Raw genomic sequence first — 23,434 nt, forward strand, 5'->3', positions numbered from 1 at the left:
GCAGAGTTATTAGAGAGACAAAGGACTTCTTTGTGGTATTTGAACTGTGATCTGTGCACAGCCTTGGGAGCTCTTGCTGGCAAAGCTGTTGAAGGGTCTGCAGTCAGAAGTCTTACAACATTTGTGAAACTAACATTTGAAATAAAGAAGAAAGTAACACTCCTCCAAGTCTCCGTATCCCCTATGCCCCAAGTTGTGCAACATCCTCTGTGTTGGTAACCACAGTCAACTTTCACTGTGACAAGCTAAGCCAACACATCCATGGGTACTGTAAATCATCAAAAATCTGAACTTATGGCAGAAGAACTGGCTTGTTTCTTTCTGACCTAAAATAACACTGCGCAATGAAATCATAGACCCTTGTTTCTCCTGGGGACATCTGTGACCCAGCTGGACATGTCTCCATTAGTCATTCACTGCTTGATTCCCTGCTTACACGTGGTATGGGGAAGTCTCTACACCAAGGATGTTTAGACCTGACATTAGGCAAGGCAGATGAGGCAGGGAAAGGAAAAGTTGCTGGTTTACCACTGTGATTCTTTGACTGACATAGGATACAAATAGAAATTATCATTATCTGCATGCCGATATCCATTAAGTCCTTCTGTTGTTAAGCCCATTACAGCTGCAGCATAAATACTGTGCAGCACCTTTCAGCAGAGGATTATTTTGTGCCTGGCATAGTTTTCCTGTGGCTTTCCTTTCCTCTTCTTTTCCCAAGCTCTTGGCTGGGCTCTGAGTTAACCACAGAAGGCTTGCAATTGGCAGCTGTCACAGTAACTTTTGCATTGTCTGAGGATGCTCATCTCCTTCATATCCCTCCTGCCAGCCAACTGCCAGCTGTGTATGTTTTATGAAGATTTATGTGTTTCCCCCCTGCTTTGCTTAGCAAACATGTTTGTCCTGGTCAATACTAAGAATTGCTGTGCTGAATAGCTATAATGAAAGACATGGAAAGAAAGGTTTTAACTTCTTTGGAAAACCTGTGGCTTAACTGACCATTGCTGGTATTTCTAGATCATTATTAGTAACTGTGAAAGTGCAGGAAGAAAACACAAGCCTGTGTTTTACCCTCTGCAGATCTTCCCAACAGAGGGGACCAGCTGGGGCTTGCTGGAAAGACAATGCTATGCAGGACACCTCCACCTCACAGCGCTCCCCAGAGAGCTTCATGTGTGCAATGAACAGCAAAGTGTGTGCTCTTAGGAAAATTGTTTTCCCCACAGTTTTCCTCCTGAGCATCTCAGCTTCTTCTCCCTCATATCACCAGCCTCTCATGTAAAAGGGAAGCATGAAGAAAAAGTAAAAGGGAAACATGAACAGTCATCTGGGTTGAAAGAAGTCAGTGCAAAATGGACACAGGAGAAGCCGGTGGGGGTAGATGAGAGAAAAAAGGCACACCAGCAGAAGAAAGTAGGGTTGTATTGCAATATGGTTTCTCTAAGGAAAGGAGAATGTGTGAAGCATATCTGAGAATAAGCATTCTATAAGGAGAAAAGGAGCTGTATGTGCATGAAGGACATTCACTGATGAAGGAAGAGGATGCAAGGTGTAAGGAGGAGTGGTGACAGAAAGGGAGAAGGTAGGAGGTGAGGGTTGGATACAAAGGGAAAGTATTGGAGTTTCCTGTGAAACTGGGGTGGGGTGAAGCTGGGATGAGAGAAGCCATGGCAAGCAGAGAATTAATAGGTAAGGTCTGTATATGTATATGTATATGTATATGTATATGTATGTCCTACCTGTAATAACATGATGTCCTTCAAAGTGTTGTGAAATTGTCTCTACCTTCTATAAGAAAACAAATGTTTCGGGAAATAAAAATAATAAAAGAACTCCCACATTTAAAAATAACCCAGCTGTGGGAGTAGGTCGTACTTGTAGGTTTGACAGAGCTTGAAAGAAAAAATGGGCTCAGTAATGTTATTGATCAGCCCATGCTGAAACCTGCTGCAGATGGTGTTTCATGTTAAACTGAAAGGGCTGATGCTAATCTGTGAGCTGCTGGCCCAAACAAAGGTCAGCATCACCTGATTCTGCCAGTCCTGCTTCCAAAACAGAGCCCAGCCTAGGGGCTGACCAGGCCTCCGTGCTGCATGGGCAGTGAGAAGGCACAGGGGCGTGTTGGAGCAGGCTCTGTGATTCATTTCTGCAGTCTTATGGCCCTGTGCTGCTGCTCACCTGGGAGAAGGCAGGGAAAGCGACTTCTCTCTGCTGAGAGCTTGAGGTATTTTTGTTTGAGACCCCTTCCTGCTCATCCACAAGAGGACATCCTATTTTCTTTGATCTCCCTCAACCTTCTGATTACTTGGGGATTGCTAAAAAAATAATATTTTAAAAGGGTATTTTAAAGGAAAGGAAAAGCAATATCATTGCATTTTCATATCAATTCATACAGAAACCCTGCATTTTTTCATGACTGCCTGCATTTGGCACGTATATTTTCATGTATAATGTTTAATCGGAAAACTAACCTGGGATTTAGGATCTCTTTTGACACTGTTCAGTTTACATAGCATGACTATAGGGAAGATGCTTTGGAAGAAAGCAGTCATAATGAGCTACTTATGAGGGCAATCAAACATATAAATAGAAAAATTTCCTTGAAAAGTCACACTCAAAGGTCTTCCCTGACCCTCTCATTAGGAGCTAACCTTCTCTGACAGGACTAGGACGTGCTTAGAAAAGACATTATTCTTTCTCCCTTTCTAAAGTACCCTTTGCCTTCTCTGTCTTTACTGTTTCTTACCTTGCCTGCTGTGGTTCACTTCTACTGCATCTGTTGCGCTACCTTGACTGCATTTTTAGGCTCTGCAGGTCATTTTCTCTCACAGTCTTGCCAACATTTCTTCTTAGTATGCAGACATATTCCACTCACAAGCTGAAAACTTCTTAATGCTGAGTTCTATCACAACACCCAGATTATTAAGATACAAATATCTCCTTGGTATAAATGGAAACTAAAATGACAGAGAAGCAAAGCTGCCTGTTGGTGCTTCAGGAAACTCACTCACGCCTGTGCTATTGCAGCATGCAGTAGGGAAAGGAGATAGCAGAAGGAAGGCTTACAGCAACTGAAACTAGGAGCTGGGAGTCAGTTCTGAAGGCTAAGGTGGTGAGAGTTGTGTGGGGCTACGATCACTTTGGTGGGGACTCCTTTAGGTGGGGGCTGGCTGCACTGGGGAAATGAATGAGCTGGGATTCCCCTGCAACCTCTCGTTCTTGCTATGCTGCTGCTTCCCAAAGAGAGCTTTAATTTTGAATCAAATCTATCTTCTCTGCTCCTAAGCTTTTGGAAATTGTGTGAAGAAACTCTGTTCTGCCCATTCACCCATAATAGCAAAAAGGAAAGTAGGTGTTTAATGAGTGTTAATAAATAACACTTTATTTCCATGGTAACATTTAAGACACTAGGCAAAGACAATTCAAAAAAGACAGATGTCCCCTCCAAAACAGGAGAGTGCAGAAAAGATGCATTTCACTTAACTATAAGGACTTATCCAAGGCATGCCCTTCAGGAGTTTTCTTACCCTAAACTCCCTTAAGCATCAAAGCAAAATAGAAGGATCTCCAGAGAAGATTAAACACAACTAAGATGTAAATGATGCCATGAAAACTCTCTTTCTCCTTCTCTCCAATGGCTGCAGATGGATTGATCCTATTGGACTATCCTCCTTACCCAGGCACTGCACATTAGCTGGGATAGATCCAAGCTGAGTAGTTTCTGTCTCCACCTGGCATTCATCACCCATGCTTTTTTTGAGTGGTGGTGCACCTTCATAACATCCTGTTGGGAACTACCATGAATATCATGCTCTTCCCTACAAAGAAAATTTTAATACCTGGGTTTTTTTGTCCTCATGGGCATGGTGAGTGTTCAGGAAAGGCAAATGCTTGTGCTCTGCTCAGAGTAGGTGTTTGATGAGTAGTGCATGGCTCCTAAAGATATCTTTTAGAAGAGCTACAGCAATATTATGAGGAGGTACCAATGTAAACACCACTAAACAGAAAAATTAAGTAGTTCCTTTGAGCCATTTTTTTATCCTGCCACTGCTTCTGTGTTGAGAGAACTGTATGCTGTCCTTCAAGATGAACTGGGTCTTAGGGACTTGCTATGACCCTATATGAGTTCACAGATGTGCCTCACGTATTTCTTTTGGAAACACTTTTGGAAATGTCATTGCATTCATTTTATTTTTGCAATCAAGCTTTGAGAGAGCAGAAAACTGCTTGAAGTGATGGCTCTGGCTTCCCAGAGGTACTCTGCTGTCATATCCGATGCCCCTCTGAGACTTTAGGTGACTTAAATGTGTCACAGGACCCTGCCACTCTCTTTGGAGGCTTGTCGCTTCATTGTGGGATGGAAGTGAAGGCAGAAGCTAAAAGTAGTGTTTATAAAAAAGGATACACTACAGGCTCATACTGTCTGTATTTCTAATCCTTTAACTGTATGCCAACTCCTCTTCAAAGCCTAGGTTTCCAGTACAGAACAAGATCTTTCTTAGTCTTATGTCATTGGAGAGTCATTAGCTTAAAGGATCTTTGAAGCATGACAAGATTTCTTTATTGGAGAATGCACTGATGTGGCTCTCTTTAGGTAAACACAAGATTTTGGATTCCCAGTCCTTTTCACATTCTCCAGTGTGTATGCCTGATGTGGTTTCCCAAGTGCTTTCAAGCTTAGGATCTAAATAATAAAGCATCAATGATTTATTTGTCTAGTTTTTTAGTCAGATACCATCAGCCGAGTGATGAAGAATGAAAGAAGGTTCCTATTGCAGCCAGCTTCCTGCGCTTTTAGTTCTTCAAACCTCAGAGCCTGGGCTTCTCTGAGTTTTGTGTCTCATGTGCCTGCAAAAACAGCTGCCTGCACTTACCTGTGTGCTTAATAGCTGCACTCCTATATTATATGATGAGTTTGTAAAGGATCTGATAAGCAGTTAGAAAGATACATGGATCAGATATATCTCTCACTAATCAGAGTGGAAAAAAATGAAATAATTCAGTTTGCTACAAGGGAAATTTCTCACTTGTGAACTTAAAATCCTACCTTTCTTTCTTTTCCTTTTTTTCTTTCCCTCCTCTCCCTTCCCCTCCCTTGGTGTCCCTAGACTGTATGACTCTGCTGTAAAGTATTGCAAATGTATTCAGATTACAATTTTCCTAGAAAGAAAAAAATGAAAACATGACTTGTCAAATCATATCTTTTGTCTGTCATCTAAAACTGTACAATTTTGTAATATCTTTTTATATTTTATAACATTATCATGCCTTTTAGATAGTGTCTGTATTTCAGACACCTGCTGTCTGTGATGTATTATTCCAGATCGATTCATGCTGTAACAACTCCTCAGTTATTTTTCCTATCTTGTAAGGTGATGAAACTTGCAGCCCTTGGCTGTTGGTTTCTTGCCTTGTGTTATGTGGTGGAAATCATGGGAATAGACAATTGGTTTTTTTCATAACCATGTGGCTAGAAAGAGAAACAGGGGGTGACTTGAATCAGAAAGAGATGATGCATCTGAAATAGTGTCATATTCTCTTTCGCAGTTGCCAGGTATCCCAAAACTGACCCCTTGCAGGTATTTTGCATCCTGTGCACCATAGAGCAGTTAGACTCTCTTGGGCTGAAACAGCACAATTTACTGGGAGTTTAATTTGTCCCATAAGCTGTCTCTCCTTCTGAGTAGGAACAGCTGTGTGGTGCATGGAGATATGCTCATGTGAGGCAGATGTAGGGCTTGGGCTGCACACTGAACTCTCAGTCCATGTGAAGTTGGGGCGGTTTGATTTGTACAGTACATCTGGATTCTGCTGAAGTCATGGTCACATCAGGCTGTTGTTGTTGGAAGCCACTAATTGTACAGAGTATGTAGCAAAGTCAATTGGCAGTGTTTTAAGTACACTCTGAACAAGTGAAAGTGCTCTGGCAGAGTAGAAGGCAAAGATGTAGAGATGTGAATGGACTGCTGGTGACCTTATTAGAATTATAGAACGGTTTGGGTTGAAGGGACCTTGAAAGATCATCCAGTTCCAACCTCCCTGCCATGGTTAGGGACATCTTCAACTACACCTAGTTGCTCAGAGCTCCATCCAGCCTGGCCTGGAACACTTCCAGAGATGGGGAATTCACAACTTCTCTGGGCAACCTGTTGCAGTGCCTCTTCATCCTCATAGTAAAGATTTTCTTCCTGGTGTCTAATCTAAACCTACTTACTCTCTTTCAGTTTGAAGATAATTTACCATCTCCTGAGTGTTCACCTCTGCTGCTCAGTAAAAAGGGTAGAGCTCTGGTCCTGGATGAAACCAAAAACAGATGCACCTGTGCCCTGCAGGGAGGCATGGGACTGAAAGTTCTTCATGTCTGTAGCTCTGTTTATAGCCAGACAAATGACAAAGATGGTCTGGCCTTTTTGCATATTCATCAAAGCCTCCTACTAACTTAAAGTATTAATGTCTTTTAAGATAAATTGCCACAGGAAGATGTAGGCAGCTTGAGACACAATAAACAGGAATTTGACTGCCTAGACAAATCTGAAATGCTTCTAAAATCTTAAAACTCAATTGAAGTTTCCTTGATTTTAAAGCAAATTTTTTCCTAATTTTGTCCAGTTGGAAATATCAAGAAGAAAATGCAAGCGTAGGTATTTTTGAGACCTCAAAGTTCAACAGTACCAAGAATTCATTGAAAGAGCAAGTTAACATAACTGACCTGTTTTCCATTACAAGACATGAATCAGCATGATGGCTTTGGGATACTTTACTGGAGTCCATTTATACCACTGAGATACTTGTCCATCTTTGGTTTAAACCTGGGTATAATAGATACAGATGATTCTGTTTTCCTGTTTAAAAGACACTGTGTAACACATTGCTGGGTAGACTTCAGCCATGGACATAACAGAAGTTGTCATTTCCTTTTTGTTCTTTACAGAGAAAAAATGGTAGTGGAAGGGAACATGTGATTCCAGGGGCCCAAAGCAACACAACCCTGAAGATAAGACACCAGGGATGCTGACAGAGCAAGCACAGCTCAAGGGATAATGGAATGAACAGCTCCTGCCCATCTGTTTCCATGCCTCAAACAAATCTTGGCCCAACTCCGAGATTCTTTGTAGTGGAATAAACAGCTTTTCTTCTAGGAAAGACTGAGCAAACCACCTGGCTGCTTTGTGTGAATGGATTTCAGATATTAAGATCCTTCAACAACTTTTCAGGTCATCTGAACTATTAAAAATTCTGTCTTTCTTCCCCACTCCATTTATCAACTGATGCACACAGCTGACTCTAGACCCCATTTTCTCCTGTCCGAAAAGGAGAAAAAAATTTTCTTTCCATGTGATGTTTTGCAGACAGCTGCATTCTTCTTTGCATAGAGTTTGCATAGTCTGAGTTCATACTCAGACTATTATTCACCCAGCTGAAAAATGAGAATTCAAATTGGAAGTGTTTAGTCGATTTCTAAATGTGTGCCCTGGAGGAGGTTCTCCATTTAGCGAAATCTGCCAGAAAGTAAAACAGCAACTCAGAGACTCCTGTATAGTCTCTGTGGACAGGTGGGTTTTAGACAGCATGAAGATTAAACCAACACCTAATGTGTTGATGCTTTTTTATTATATCCAAAGTAATTTTTGAACCAACTCCAGAGTTTTACTTTCAAAGAAAATATAGCTTAATTTAAAATTAAAGTAGATGAAACTAAGTGCATCTGGGATACTGGTACCAGTACGCTTCTACTCTTCTAGTATAGATTATTTCATGCTATTTAAGCCGGCTAAATAAAAGAGCATGCAAATATCTCCATCAATTTCCACATTGCAGTTATATAGTGCACAGATAAAAAAAAAAAAAAGGGAAAATGTGCTTAAACAGGCAAATTTCTAAAATAAAAATCAAGCTTTCAGCATGTGAGTAAGATACTTGTATCACTGGGAAAGGTTAGAACAGCAAAATATCACTGGTCTGTTGGTTCTTTTTCGCAGGCACTTTTCTTGCAACATCAGAACCCAAATTTTACTGGTTATCTTGTATGAACACAGACATTTTCTAATCAGAAGTAAGTTAATAGACTTTATTAGCTGATGTTTGCAACACCACAAAATGGGCACATCATTATAATCACTTCATCACAGGCCCAGTGGCACTTTAAGGAAGTTATAATTCTATGTCATTAGTGCTGTTCTCCTCATGGACTCTGAGGCTGTGATGACAAATGGAGATGGAAGTGGTGGGATGAAGGGCTCTCACACACTGCTCAGTAATAAGTGATTCCAATACATGAAATGGCTCATATGTGACCCTTGTGCTGTTGCTGCAGAGGGACTCTGTACACCCCAGCCAACTTTGCCTGGCTATTGACGGGACACATTGGGTTTGCATGGCAAGGTTTTGCAGCTAGGGGGGTATGGACACAACTTCTTTGAGAATCTGCTAGAAGCTTCCTCCGTGTCCAACAGAGCCAATGCCAGCTGGCTCCAAGACGGATCTGCTGCTGGCCAAGGCTGAACCCATCAGTGATGGTGGTAGTGCCTCTGGGATAACGTATTGAAAAGGGGGAAAACCCACTGAGCAGCAGCAGCCAGCAAAAGGAGAGAATACGTGAGCAAAACAGCTCTGCAGACACCAAAGGCAGTGAAGAAAACATTCTGTGGGAAGGACCCATGTTGGAGAAGTTTGTGGAAGACTCTCTCTGATGGAGGTACCCCAGACTGGAGCAGGGAAAGAGTGTGAGGAGCCTTTCCCTGAGAAGGAAGCAGCAGTGGCACTGACTGCAACCCCCATTCCCTGACCCCTGGGCTACTTGGGACAAGGAGGTAGAGGAAGTTGTAAGTACAGTTAAGTCCAGGAAGAAGAGGGTGCAAGGGAAGATGTTTTTAAGATTTAGTTTTTATTTATTGTTATCCTACTCTGATTTTATTAGTAATAAATTAAACTAAGTTCCTCAAGTCAAGTATGTTTTGCTCATGACAGTAATTGGTGAGTGATATTTCTCTGTGCTTATCTAAACCCAAAAGCCTTTCATCGTATTTTCTCCCTCCTGTCCAGCTGAGGAGAAAAGTGACACAGTGGCTTTGGTGGGCACCTGGTGTCCAGCAAAGGGTCATCCACCTCACCACAGAGAAACAACATTTGGTGGAGATGGCCAGGCTGAGGGGAAATGACACCCTGTTGGGATAGTTATGGTGTGGAGGGCAGAGAGATGAGCCCAGGGGTGTTTGCAGTCCTTGAACTTTTTTCCCCCCTTGATGTTCTCTTGCAATATAACTCTTTTTAGGGTACACTCTGACCAAATGGCTTTGTTATTATTTTTTTACAAGAGCCTTTTAAAACTTATCAAGTGAATAGTCACAGGAAATTACCAGAATTTTATGTTTCAACACAGGCTGAGGCAAGATATTAATTTGACAGATGGACTCCGCCTCTATTGATTTTAAATTCCAAGTGTAAGTGCTGCACTTTGGGGCAGGGTGCAGTGCACAGATGCTGCACTTTGGGGCAGGGTGCAGTCCACAGATGCTGAACCTCTGTTAACGTGCAAAACTGCTCAGCCTTGACTGTGAAGTGACAGTTGACTCCCTTGTCTTCGGGGTAATAATGGTAACCTCACAAGCAAACAGCCTGAATTCTGGGTCTGGGTGCATTTAGCTTTGAGTATCTGAATGGTTGCCCTACTGGCCTGGAATCTGCAACAGTTTTTCATCTCTTTGGAGTTCCAGGCTGTAACTAGGCAAAAGAAAATCTTACTGTGTCTCAAATAATGGTGAAAACCCAGGTCTTGGATTGATTTCTGCTCTAAGGTTTTTAGCAGTTTCAAGTCTCCTCTCCCCCATGTCAACACAATATGGGCATTTAGCCTTTCTGTGTTCTGAGGAGGAATACTGGCAGCTCTCAGAGGCTATGCAATACATGTGACTCTAACATTACACTGAAGTGAGATGAAAGCAGCTGCCTTAGTCTTGGCTGTAAAAGGGGCAGAGGTGGTTGCCTGGGATGGAGAGAGCAGACCTTGAGCAGCTGAGGTGCACAGCTGCCCATCCTCCTGAGGCAGTTACCACTTACTTAGGTTCTGTCTTCTGCCAACACTTAACTTCTGGCTCAGACTAAGACCCCCACTTCTGGTCCACAACAGAAACTTCCTCTCAGCGTTGACCTCTTTATTGCTCCAACTTGCCTTTGGCTCCCAGTTCCACCCCTATTCTAATGGGTAGGTCACTGACTGTGATTCAACTTTCGTGTGGAAAATAATAGTACTCATGGGCTTATTTTCCTCTCCCTTGTGTTAGTGAGTTATAACTCTTGAAATCCAATCGGTTACACTGAGATGACCAGCCTAGTCCTCTAACACAAATCAGGATATTTTCTTTGTATGGGAGGGGTAAATGAGGACCTAAAAATGTTATTTAGTTATGTGGATGCATAGCCATTGGCTTTGCAAATATGAGGTGTAGGCAGCTGTCTGGTGTTTTTGCCTTACGCTTTCTCTCAAAAGCAGGGAATTTGCTGTTGTGCTCTGTAGGGATTTCCCTGCATGAATGCAGCCTCCATCTGTTCAGTGATATCAGCTCTCTAAGACTTCTCTGCTGCTGCAGTAAGAGGAGACATCTCTCAGACTTCATAGTGGTCACTCACTTGAGGAAGTACCACTTATGTGGGCAAAGGTAATTGAAGTTGGCCCTAATTCTTTATGAAGTACCTCTCTGTGAATTAAAGCTGAAAGTGGACCATAAGAGCTGGAATTTGGAGATAAGTATTTTTATTTTTTTTTTCCAATAGACTGTGTGTTTTACTGTATCAATCTTTTGACAACCTTAGTTTCACCTTTTATCTTTTGTCAAGGCACATGCCTAAGAGCAGCATTCAAAATAAATTTATAGCCACCCTTCTTAAATGGCTCTCTGTCATCATGGAAAACAGCTAGCAGGATCTAGATACTTTACCCTGATCTGCTCTTGTTATAATAAACACTAAAGGATGTCAGACTACCAGATTTTGAAATTTGCACAAATTCTAGGAAGATTAAAAAATGAGAACATTGTATGAACCCTCTCTGCTGCAATTGATGTGGCAATTGTGTGCTGTATAAGAAGAAAAAAAAAAAATCCAGAGAGCTGTACAAAGGACATCTGAACACACAAGTTTCCAAATAGCAATTAAGAAGAAAAAAATTGAGAGCTAGTGGTTTCCCAGCTGCCAAATGCTAAATACTATCCAGGGATTATTGACTATCTGATTAGAATGAAATGGAGCTGAAATACAATTGATTCAGAAATAAACAATGCATCTATTTAGGGTGATGGCCACAGAAAGCCAAGTGGTGAAAGAGTCCCCAGTCAATTTATTAGGGATTTCTACAGCACTTGCTCATATATATTCAGTATCTTCTCTCAGAATACACCTTCTCTCTACTCTGTACAAAAATGCAGCTTTCTACTTAATCTTTCTGAAATTGAGAAAAAAGTCACAAAAAGTCACACATATCCAAGAAGAACTCTACTTAGAGTAAGGAAAATAACATTACCCTTAAAAGCTAATTTCTTTGCTTTCCCGTACCTCTTGGACTACTGGTTAGGACAGTATTTTCTTGATCCATGAATCTGCAGTTTACTTGCACCCACATATTCTTCTTTCATTCCATGTAAAAAATCTGAAAGAATAGAGGGAATTTAAGGGTCCATCCAAGGCATCTCTTCCTTACAAGAAGTGGACGACAGTTTTTCTTGGATTATCCATATAAGACTCCAGCGTCCTCTTTTCTCTGTTCAAAACAAGATTATAACTTTATAGCCTCCTTATGCTCCTCTGGTAACCCTTGTGCCAACACCCTAGACTTGTGCAGCAAAGTGAGCAGCCAAGTCAGCTCGCAGATCCCATAGGAAAATAGTTTCACCAAAGCATGGTTTCAGCTGCATAAGCTCCATGACGTAGTTGGCTGCATGGCCAAAGGAGAGCTCATGTCAAGGCAAAGGCTGGGCAGGGACAGAAACTACAACACTACCTTTTTCAGCATTGGTAGCTAGCTTAAGCCATTTAAGTATCTACAGCTTAGTACTTTCACGAACAGCATCACCACCTGATTTTCTTGAGATGCATGCAGTCCTTAAGTGCTGTAGGGGTACTGAGCTTCATTTAGTAACAACAGATCCTATTGCCCTATGTTTTGCTTATCTGGTTTTATCACGAGCAGGTCTCCTGCTTTAAGCTCTGCATCTATCAAGCTGCAACTGCACAGTTAAAGAAGACAAAGGTCTTTTGGCGAGGTGTTTCTTAGCTTTACGTGGCCACTTGTATATTTATTTTTAAGTTGATTGATATTCTCATCTGCTGGCCCATAAGCTCCTGGGCTTAGTTTATGCTAATGACTGACAAGTTTTGCAATTCATCAAGAGCTAAGAACAGACTGTATTTGGTGAAGAGTTCTGCTAACAATCTGTATTACTCTCTCCCCAGTCTGTTTTCTTTTGGGTAGGGAAGAATTAAAAAAAAATATGCTTAAAATCTTAGTATATCCCAGTAGTTTAGAAAGAGCTCTGTGCTACCGCTGTTGTTAGAATTTTCTTTCAGAAAAACAAAATGGAAAAACAAATTGCATTTTACCTTCTATACCTCGATCTTTTGGCATGTGGTTTGAATGAAAAATAGGAATTCTATAAGCAATGGCTAGATATAGCTTTATCCATAAATAATATAGTTTTAAAAAAATTAAAGTAAAATATATCAAGCACAGTTTTGATAAGACATTCAAAAAAACTAGATCATAGCAGAGAACTAGCTGGATGATTAGCTGGGGATTTACAAAGCAAATTCAAAATATCTATAGGTAGTGGAATCATAAACAGAAGTGAGGCCTTGGCTTACTACCTTTTGTGGCATTAAGGAGGTTAAGATAAGTTTAGAGGGTGACATGCATATGGCAGTAGAGGATTATTTTAATCTGACATAGGGAGATGTGTGGATATTTACCACCTAAAAGATAAAATAAATAGAATTCAAACTACAAACCATTTTCATTTTGCAGAAAGGTTAATTAACCACTGGAAGAATTTGTTCAGTTCTATGATGTGATCAGTATGTCTTGATGTCTTTACTTGAAAAGATTTCTAAAATATATGTAATTAAGTGAAAGTTATAAGCCCTGGAGTAGAACCACTTGATGAAATTTTATTGCTTGCATAAATCAGACTACAGAATCATAAGGGTGGATGTCAACCTTACAGTTTTACAGCCCAAACGTAAGGCATAAGGACTGAATGACTTGACTTCATTCAGTCCAAAATACTTTTCTCCAAACATTCTCAAGTCAGAGATTGTCATAAATGGAGTCTTGGCATAGAATGGAACAGAAAAAAAATGCTTATTTCTGGGGCTGTTTAGAAGTTAGATTATTTGGAGGATGACAGAGAAATATAAATCTACAAAATTTTAGGAAAAGAAGCAAAAGTCTAAGGGTCTTACAGCCCTTAGTCCTCATTCAGGTACCTCCACCTCATCCTTAGGAGGGATATTCTGCTAAATACTGAAGCTATGAACATACCCCTGGTACCAGCAAGTTGATTCCCTTCTGGATTAACCGACTGATGTGAAGGACTGAAAAAAAAAATTATTAAAGTTATTATTAGCTGAAAGCAACTTTGTGAGTGGGGTGAAGGAGCTACTTGGGTTCTACCAAGGTGGAATTGTGGTCCGGCCCCTCACACTCTCTCTCTCTCTCCTTCTTCCTCTTGTAATTTCCTCTTCTTGATATTTGGGTAACTTAAAGCTGGATGGGTTGGAATTTTTTAAGGCAATGCTTTGTGAAATGCTTTATGTTTATTGAAAACTTGTTGTAAACTTTTGCCAAGTTCCCTTATTTTCCAAAGTTTGAGTAAAAGTGTGTTATTTTGACTCCTTGAGAAGCATCATAGCATTTCTCCTGTGAGCAACCTCAGTGTATAAAAGAAAAAAAGGCTCTTTTAATAAATCTGTCTGACAGATTTTTGGAGCCTTGTATCTTTTTTTAAGGTAAAAGCCCTTCAATGAGACTCGATGAACTCATGAACTCATGAGAAGAGCCTGGTGTCTTACAACTGATAACTACTTTTGAGTCTTTAAACAGTCTGTACCTGTGAGCTCCTCCTTTCCAAGTATCTCTGATAGTTTGTGCACTGTGAGTTGCAAGAGGAGGCAGAGGAAACTTTGGAGTCAGCTGGGCTCCATGAGCAGCACACTATAAGACCCCAGAGAGGTCTGAGGCTGTGCCCTGGGAGGAGGAGGACATAAAAAGGGGTCATGCACTCCTGCTCAAAAGTTATCTCAAGTTGAACAAGCACAAGGGAGAGGGGAAGGGGTAGGGAGGTAGAGGGCTCATCGATTACTGGTTTGTGTGTGTCCATGCCAAGGGCATGTACTGACTGTCCTGGTGAGACAGAACCCATCGCACTTTCCCTTATGTGTATTTTCTTGTGTTTGTTTCAAAAATGGGAGTTACCTTATTAAACATTAATGTTGAGACAAAAATCCAAAAACTAATAAACCGCTTGCACCTGAGACATAGTTACTTTTAAGAATCTAACGTGTTTTAAATGGGCCATAAAATGGCCTTCAGGCATTTTGTGCCTTATGAAAGCCTCCTCTACTTACAAAGCAGCGTAAAAAGGTTTCCTTGTAGATGTGAATATGTTATTTTACTTTTAACAAAAAAAACTTCTGGTACCATGCAGTGACTTTGTAAGCACTGTTCTCTCTGAAGGACTTTACTGGATGCAAATGAAAGAAAAAGGAGCTTTTCCAAACTGGAAAAAAAATCACTTTTAAATTCCAGGTATTTTAATCTTTCTGTTTTGCTTGCTTTTCATCTGGGCTTAATAATATCAGAAAAGATTTCTATAATGTGGTTGCTATGGTAAAAGCAGACCTGTGTCCCATCACACAAGCCTTGAACCATGATTAACTGTTTAATGTTACAGGAGCAAAGAAAGGTGTGAATAGCACATTAACACCTTCAAAACCAGCAGCCTTTCATCCTAATGGTACTAGGCAGAGATCTTTCCTTTTCATTAGGCAGATTTAGAGCTGCTCTTCAGTGCACATGAGATACCCAGATGAATACTGACAATGCTTTTCAGGCTGTGTTGCTGAACTCATAAGTTCATGCATTTGAGGGCCAGAAAAAGATCAGTCTGGCATGTTCAACATAGCTTACACAGTTTAAATGAAGAAAAAATTATAACCCATGTTTGAACTATTGTTTTTCTCAAAAAATGCATCCAGACTAGACATCAAAAATTGGAAAATTCATTATGTCCCTCAGACAGAAGGAGAAAAAAAACCTGTAAGAGACCCTAGCATAAAACTAAGCAACCAAATGAGTTCCTGTTATGCTGTTTAATTAAGAGAGAGCTAAAGAAATGAACACAAAATGTTTGGGGTTTTTTCTGCATTTTCTGCCCATTGGACTTTTGGGGCCTCTGTTACCCAGACTTCTTACCTGGAAAACCTAACAGCTTTCTTTTCCTGTCCTTTCTGCTCATTTTTTTTTCTTTAAATTTAAATCTGCTAGGGACATCAGTATAGTGAAATCAGACTGGGACTATGTTGCAGTGGATGGCTTTCCACTATGCAAAAATGATGGTCTCTGCCCTTGGATGCTTATACATCAGGGACAGTAATCGATCTTAGTGAACAAAATAAATCACGGTTGTCAGTTGCAGTATCAGGATGCTGACAGCTGATTTTGTTGTAGTTGGGTTTTTTGTTCATTTGGTTTTAATATGTATATTGAATTTATTTAAGCAAAACCAGCTAATGATCTAAGGAGAATAATTTATTCCAATTTTTCAGATGTTATAGATCAACACAGCACCACAGACTGCAATGAAGTGATGCAAAATTCAGTTAGCTAAAGATTTCACCTCTTTTCTCTTTGAGGAGGTAACACCTTTTGAAAATATAAGATTCAATGCTTCTCAAAGTACTTAATTAAAAATTAGTGTAAATTCACAGGAAAAGCTGGCTAGGAGCCCATGAATGATTAGGTATTTTGCATGGATTTAGTCCTTTAATGTAAAGTAACAGATTCTCATGGTGTACAGCCAAATTTCTTAGTTTAGTAGGTGTATATCTTTCTTTCTGTATACATTTCAAAGTCTTTGAATAGAACACCAATCTTCTTGAGTTGCATAAATTTGCATACTCCACCGGTGATATCTTGCTTCATGTTCCACCTTTTGAAATGGAATTAATTGTTTAGTGTTGTAGTTTCTAAAAGAGTGCTTTGTGTTCCTTTTCTTATTACAGATTTTTGTCTCTCTTCATATCAGTCCTCCAGCTTTATTGCTTTTTTACGCAGCTTTATTCTACTCCTACTTATGGAAATTTGCTTCATGTATGTTGAATGAACTCCACTCCAGCTGTTTATTTCTACGTTTGGTAAATAATTAGTGTTGCATAAATTTTTTCACTGCTTCAACACAAACCCTGTTGAACAGCCTGCAGCTGAAGGATCAGCTGAAATAACTGGTCTTGGGCGGCATTTACCAGAGAGTGAAGATCTAGGACAGGGAGAAAGGGAAAGAGGGGCATAATTCAGACTGTAAGGCACAGGTGGAAATAGGGCAGAGAAGGGCAGCACAAACCCCCAAACACAGATGAACAGGGTGGGAATTCATTCTCTAAATACTTTTTCTTCTAAGCGGAAAATACACTGGAAACTTTAAAACAGTGGTGGCTCCTCTGAGTGAGTCCATCCAGTTGTGGTTCCTTAATGTCCATTTGCCTGGAGTATTGGATGGATATTTTCAGATGAGAGCAAACTAAGCTGCAGCAAAATACTATTTTTTGTCTGTCATTAGCAGGGGCCCAAACAGGGTGAGGCAGTGACTCTGTGTAGGCCCCCTGAGTATATGAGTGCAGGAAGCATGCTGGGGTTTCTTAATATGTCTATTTAATAGTGTTCTTTGCCTTTTTTTTTTCCCAAGGAGTGCTTGCACACTGGGTTGTTATCAATGCTAATACACACCTTGACAGTTTTGACTTGTGCAGGTTTGCAGTGTCCATAAATGATAACACCCAGTTTGCTGGCACAGGCTGTGCCAAGAGCCATTTCAACAGTGTGGCCTCAATGTTGTCAGCTTTGGATCCTCCCCAGATCTCCAGTCTGATCCCAGGGGGTTCTATCCCTTCGGACTGCTGTGTGTGCCCTCATGGTTCCACACGACCATGTAAAACATACCCCATATTTTCTTCTGTAAGAAATACCTTTAACTTTGATTATTCTGATGGGTTGCAACACAGGCTTGCCTGAATTTCAGACTCTTTTAAATGAGCAAAAAGGGAAATTGAACAATAATTTTGTCTTATGGGTCCCATGGGATGGTCTGTGTCCTTAGGAGACCCAATACCCAGTGCCATGAAGTATGAACACATGCACACAGCTAGTCTAGGTTATTTGGCCATAGGACTGCTTTATCATTTGCTTATCACTGCCTTAAATTATGGTCCAGACTTTGAAAATACAAAAGGAAAATTGACTTCCTTTTCTTCTCATTGTAATATTATGGGGGCTGAGTTGTGCAGATGTTTTTATTTGCTTTTAAGTATTTTTATTCCTACCCATGGAGAAAAAAGGTAAGTGTCTAGGTTATTTCAGAAAAACCACAGCAGTGGCATGATTCCATCAGCTCAGAGATGAAGGACATTCCTGTATGTACATCTTTATATACACTTGTCCATACTCAGCGTAGGCACTTGGGCGGGAGCTTTGCTAAAAAGCCTGTAATGGTAACAGTGTCAGCATGTAACCACAAACATCTCTGTTATGCTACTGCGGAAGAGCAAGGCTGTTCTAGCAATGCAGAAAGCAAAGATCCAGAGGAGCAACTGAAGGAAAGTAGTCTAGCAAATCATGATAGTAATTCTTTCACTCAAAAGGAAGCCATATTTTTTTTTCTTTTACATTTTCAGTCATCTAAATCAGGGCAGATACCTTCAGTAACCTTGCACGATACCCTTTGTTGTGTCAGAGGAAAATAAGATTTGGGGAGCAGTATAAACAAGACTATGCTGAGGCAATAGCAGGTGCACCACCACACTTCATAGTTCTGGCCATGCCTTTGGGTGAAAGACCTTTTAGCTAAGACTGTTGAATAAACAGAAGGCTCATCTCATTAAGCTTGGACTTGGGGAAAAGTTAAAGGACATTATTAAATCACTGAGGAAAAAAAGGACTGTAGAACAAAGGCCTGAGAACTGATGCGGATTTTGTAAAAGGAAGAAGAGGATGACATGAGAAAAACTTGCTTTATACTTTAATACCAGTGAAGCATTGCTGTGGAAAACTAAATAAGGGCTGAGAAATCATTCACCACAAGATGGCAAACAGTCACAGTTTCAAGACTATCTCAGTTGGAGAAGACTGCCCTGGTGTGTGCCCTGCTTCCGTTGTCTGGCTAGTGATAGATTTTTCCAGAGGCAATTCCCGTAATCCAATTAGGATAGTCAGACACAGAGGGGGTTGGCAGTACTGATGCAGTGTGAAGCTCACTGAGCAGGCCAGTACATGCAAAAGTATCAAGCAAGGACACTGTCCGAAGGCACTGAAACCGCTAAAGCCCTGACGCTACATTCTATGGACTTTTGATTGGCTCCTCAGCAGCCCAGGAAAGTGTGGTAAGTGGTCACTATGCTGCTGGACAGGTTTCATGTAAGGAACACAGTTTGGAAAAGAGCACCCTTAGTCTGCATATTGACCATTTGCTCTGCTTGCCCGAGCATTTTCATTTGACTTGCAGTCTACGTTGTTTTGCAGCAAAAGGTACCCAGTTCCCTTACTGCTAGTTGGCACCAAAAAAAAGTCTCCTGTACCTCAGATGGATACATTTCAGCCCAAACTTGCAGAGAAACTCATGTGCAGTTATGAGGTCTGTGCATACTTACAGCAGGGAGCAATGAGTTTGCTGTTGTGTTGAGAAATACATGTTAAAATACATGCAAAGAAAGCAAAGTGAGCTGTTGTCTTCCTGTGCTCTAAAAATCCCTGTTAAAAGATTTTAAAAATCACCAAAATCTGTAACTTGACACTAGCCACATTGAGGAAGGCGAGATTCTCACATGAGGACTAAGTACCTTATTTAAATTCAATAATAATAATAATAATAATAATAAAAATAAATGTTGTCCTTACCGTCTGCTATTCCCAGGTGCAGAGCACAGCTCCACATTTAGATCTCCAGCAAACTTCTCTCTGCCTTAAATGAACTCACCATCTGCCTAGTGCCTTTGCTTGGTCACTAAATCAGGCACTAATGGCCATCCCCACATCACACCATGGGATTAGAACAGATTTCCCTTGCTGCCACCACCACTGTGGTTTCTTCTGCTCTCTAAGGCTTGGCAATTGAGATGTTAAGTTTGTTACTCAGCCAAGAAACCACCTCCACGTGTGCTGACTGAGCAGCTGTCTGGTTTGGGAGGATGAAACGCTTTTAATTTTGTTCTCTTCCACCTTTGAGTTTTGCTATCCAGGGACTGGCAGCAGCCAGCTTTTATCCCACTGATGTGGACCATACTTCTAAATGGGCTTTGGAAGGAGCCCAGGTCTCTGAACAGAAGGGCAAGGGTAAGACACTGACAAAAGAGAGGTGAGCGGAGCAGGAGAACGAACTAGCTAAGGGATACTTCTGTGCCACTGCCTTATCATGGGATTATTAGCACAAACCCCTCAGGCACATTGTCAGGTCAGGAGGTCTTTTGCTTTCAAATGCTGAAAAAGAGCTTACGAAGCAAAGAAACAAAAGTTTGTTGTTTGCATTACTGCAAGAAGTTAAATATACTTATAGTTAAATATATTATTATATTTAATATTATTATTATTATATAGTTATATATATGTATTAGTTAAATGTATTTATTGATGCCAATCTCTTTCACATAGACCGGTGTGGCAGCATGGTGGTGTCCACCTCTGAAGGAATGATCAATTTGCAAACAAGGACTAATTTTCTCTGCTGTGGTTGGGGAATGTTAAAACTACACTGTTGATAATAAGGTTTGAGTGCAACAGGAGAGGCAAGATGTCAATAGCATTACAATAACAATGAGACACTGTAGTAAGCAAGACTTTTTGCCTGATAAAGTGCAGTTTCCTGGGAGAAGTTGGAGGCTCCGAAATAAGCTTGGTATGAGATTGCCACTGCTGACTATCTATTAATTCCATGTAGCTTGCTGAAGACCTTAACTGTTCCTTGCAAAGCAAATTTACACTTTAGTGCATATTACTAAAATATATAACTTATTTTTAGATGGCATCTTTCATCTTGAAGGGACCCTAAGCTCTTTGCAGATTGTCTGTAATGGAATTACTCAGCCACCAGTGACATATTGTCATCTCTGGGGCATAATGAAGCAACAAAACGGTTATAAGGAAGAAAACAATAACTTCTATTGAAAACACATGGGAATTCAGAGGACTATGAGGTAATTATGCCAAAATGAAGATGGTTGCAGACAAAGCTGCAAAGAGTAGTTAACACTTTGCGAATAAGAAGCCAGAGTCCCAGCCACAGCTTACTGTACTTTTTGCTGAGGCAGGAGAACAGTATTAGCAAATACCCCGCTGCACCCCGCATCTGGTTGGAGTTCTCACTTTGGTAATTCTTCATGCCAGAGACTACAGCCCCTCTGGGGTTTGTGGATGTGAGCAGGCAGCAGTCAGCCAAAATGTCTGTCATCAGTAAGCAAAGGGAGAGCCAAGCTTTTCCCAGGTGCAGCTGGGTGGATTTGGGCAGCAAGGCAATAGCCCACATCCAGGGACATCCTTGACTGCTCTCTTGCTGCCTGCACCCTCACAAACTAAAAGCCAGAGGGCATGGCCTCTGGGGTGACCAGCGGGCACTCACACAGGACCGCAGCACACTGTGCGGCAGAGGGCTTTGCCCTCTGCTGTGCTGAATTCAGCCCCTTAAAATGAGTTTGATAATGCAAGTGGTGACCTTAAACACATGAGGGCAAGGCTGGGCAAGGAAGCCATTTATGAGTTTCTGAGCCCCGGAAATGACACCCAAGGCAGCCTAAATTACACATATCTGTATCCTTGACACAAGGTATGTTTTGTAATTGTGATAATATCAATTAAATTGTTTTGGGTAAAATCCCTTTAACTGTGTAGCTTCCCTATTCTTTCTGCTCACACTTCACCAGACTCAGTTTGTTACTTGCTTCATAAATACTGAGAGCACAGAGTGCTGGAACAAGGGTTTGTCCTTGTAATTTGAAGTACTTTGTCCTCAGGTTTCAGACAGAAGGTGCCAGTCTGACATTTTGTCTATCTTTGGCATAGAATTTCCAGCTTTCGAGAAAAAAAAAGAGGCTGTCTGAATGAAAAGGAGTTCTGTTATTTCCAAATTTGACAGTTGCTAGAGAATCAAATGGATGCTACGTGACTTTTTTTGCTGTGAATTTTTTTTACCCAATTATATTTATTTCTGAAAAAGGTTTTGCCCTTTTACTTTATTTAATTTTTGCTATATCAATTAAAACACTTGCTTCTCCTTTCTGAAAAATCAAAATGCTTGATATTTTTTCATATTTTAAAAAGTAAATTTTCTGAGATATCCATTTCAAATGACTGTTAATATTTTCTTCAGCATTTCACCTTACATATTTAAAAAATCTCCAAATAAAGGTAAAACATTGGCTTGATTCTGTCTTTAATGAGTTTCTTAGATCAACTTTTCAGTTCAATGAAAATATGAGGGAATGTCTCGGAGTTATCGATGCAAATTGCCTTATGTTTTGGGGCTTACACAAAACAGGAAAAACCAAGAATCTGCACAATAGTATCAGAAATCAAAATCATTACTAGATGTTATTTTCATCACAGATTTCTTGAATAATGAGTGAGTGAACATCTCAACTGTGAAACCTTGAGCTATTTGTAATAAAAATTAACCCAAGTGGAAGAAAATGTCCCATGTCTCTCCCTGCTCCTGACTCATTTCTCATATAAAGCACCTCTTGACTATACTTGCTTGGGAAGGATATCGTGATTGACAAAAAATTTCCAATTCCCTTTTTGCTACCCCCAGAAATACAACATGGTGAAAGAAGGAGATGAAAAAAGGTTTATTTTGACTAAAAGCATAAATTATTTATCATTCCATCATTTCAGGCTTCACCCTCAATATTTTGTTTTGAGGTGGTTACATGCTGTGTTTGGGCTTGCTAATGCCAGCATTCTCTAGCACTGTCTTTGTCTGCTGCCAGCTCTTGTTTCAGGGGCAGGATACTTCCAAAGCCATAGAAATACAGCTGCAGCATGCAGTTCATGGATATACAACTCCTGAATGTGGAAAGAATGTAAATGTATGTTTATCTCTCATTCTTCTTGTTTGAAATCTAGAGATAGAATGAAAAAGAGCCCCTGAGATTTCATCGATTCTGCTTTGCCCTGGGCAGGAGCAGGAGAGGGATCCCACAGCATTGTTTTCAGTGTTTGGGTTTTTTTTCTGGTTTTAAATATCCCAATAAAGAGTCTTCTATCACTCTCTCTAAGAGCCAATTCCAACCCAGACTTTTTTATAGGCTGCTTTTTACAGTACTGCAAGAGACTGCAAGCCCTGTAAATGGGCACGTGAGCTATTGTTGCTCACCATTAGGAAACATGCTCAGATGTCCAGGTTCAGTTTTCCTGTGCTCAACCTCATCCATTACAAGCCCTTGAAGCAGTTTCTGTCTCCTTTGGTGCTTTCTTTTAGCCTTCCCTCAGCACTCTCTGTTGTTACACAGCAATACCTTGTGCTACAGCACAAGTGGAGTGGATCCCCAAGGTAATGCTGGGAGTGAGAGAGAGACAGGTTTATGACTGTTCTCTGTCCTTCTAAACAGCTTTATCACTGCAGTTAATAAAACAGTAGCATGGTCAAAAGAAGAGAGAAAGAGGCTGCAGACTTATGAGGCTCACTCTCTCTTAGTTTGACCAGTAAGGAGGCAAATATGCCAAATTTATGATATGTTAGACACAAGTTAAGAGAAGATACATTAATTCTTTGGACAGATCTTTAAAAATGATTCAGAATGATGGATTTTTTTCTAATATATAGCTAATGGTTTGGATTCAGAATCAGTTGTCTGCTGTCAGGTTATTTTTTTGCCTAAAAATAACCTGCTTCCTACTATGTTTTTGTTGTTGTACACAAATATAGCAGGTTTGTGGCATCAAGTCACCTTAAAGAGTGGTTGGGAGCATACTAAGAAGAGTAGTTGGTGCATACTTTGAGGGGAGCAGGATTAAATATTAAGTAAGTTCTTGCTCTTCTTTGTAGTTTTATCTATTTTCAAATTTTGATGAGTGATAATTACAGAATTTCAGTATTTACAGAAAAATGACAGTTTATAAGTATGTAGCTGTGGAGATGATTTAATCACTGACAGCACCTATTAAGCAAAAAAAATAGTGGTATTATTC

The sequence above is a fragment of the Corapipo altera genome, unplaced genomic scaffold, assembly GCF_003945725.1.
Source record: "Corapipo altera isolate COAL_440 unplaced genomic scaffold, ASM394572v1 48b, whole genome shotgun sequence".
Lineage (NCBI taxonomy): Eukaryota > Metazoa > Chordata > Aves > Passeriformes > Pipridae > Corapipo > Corapipo altera.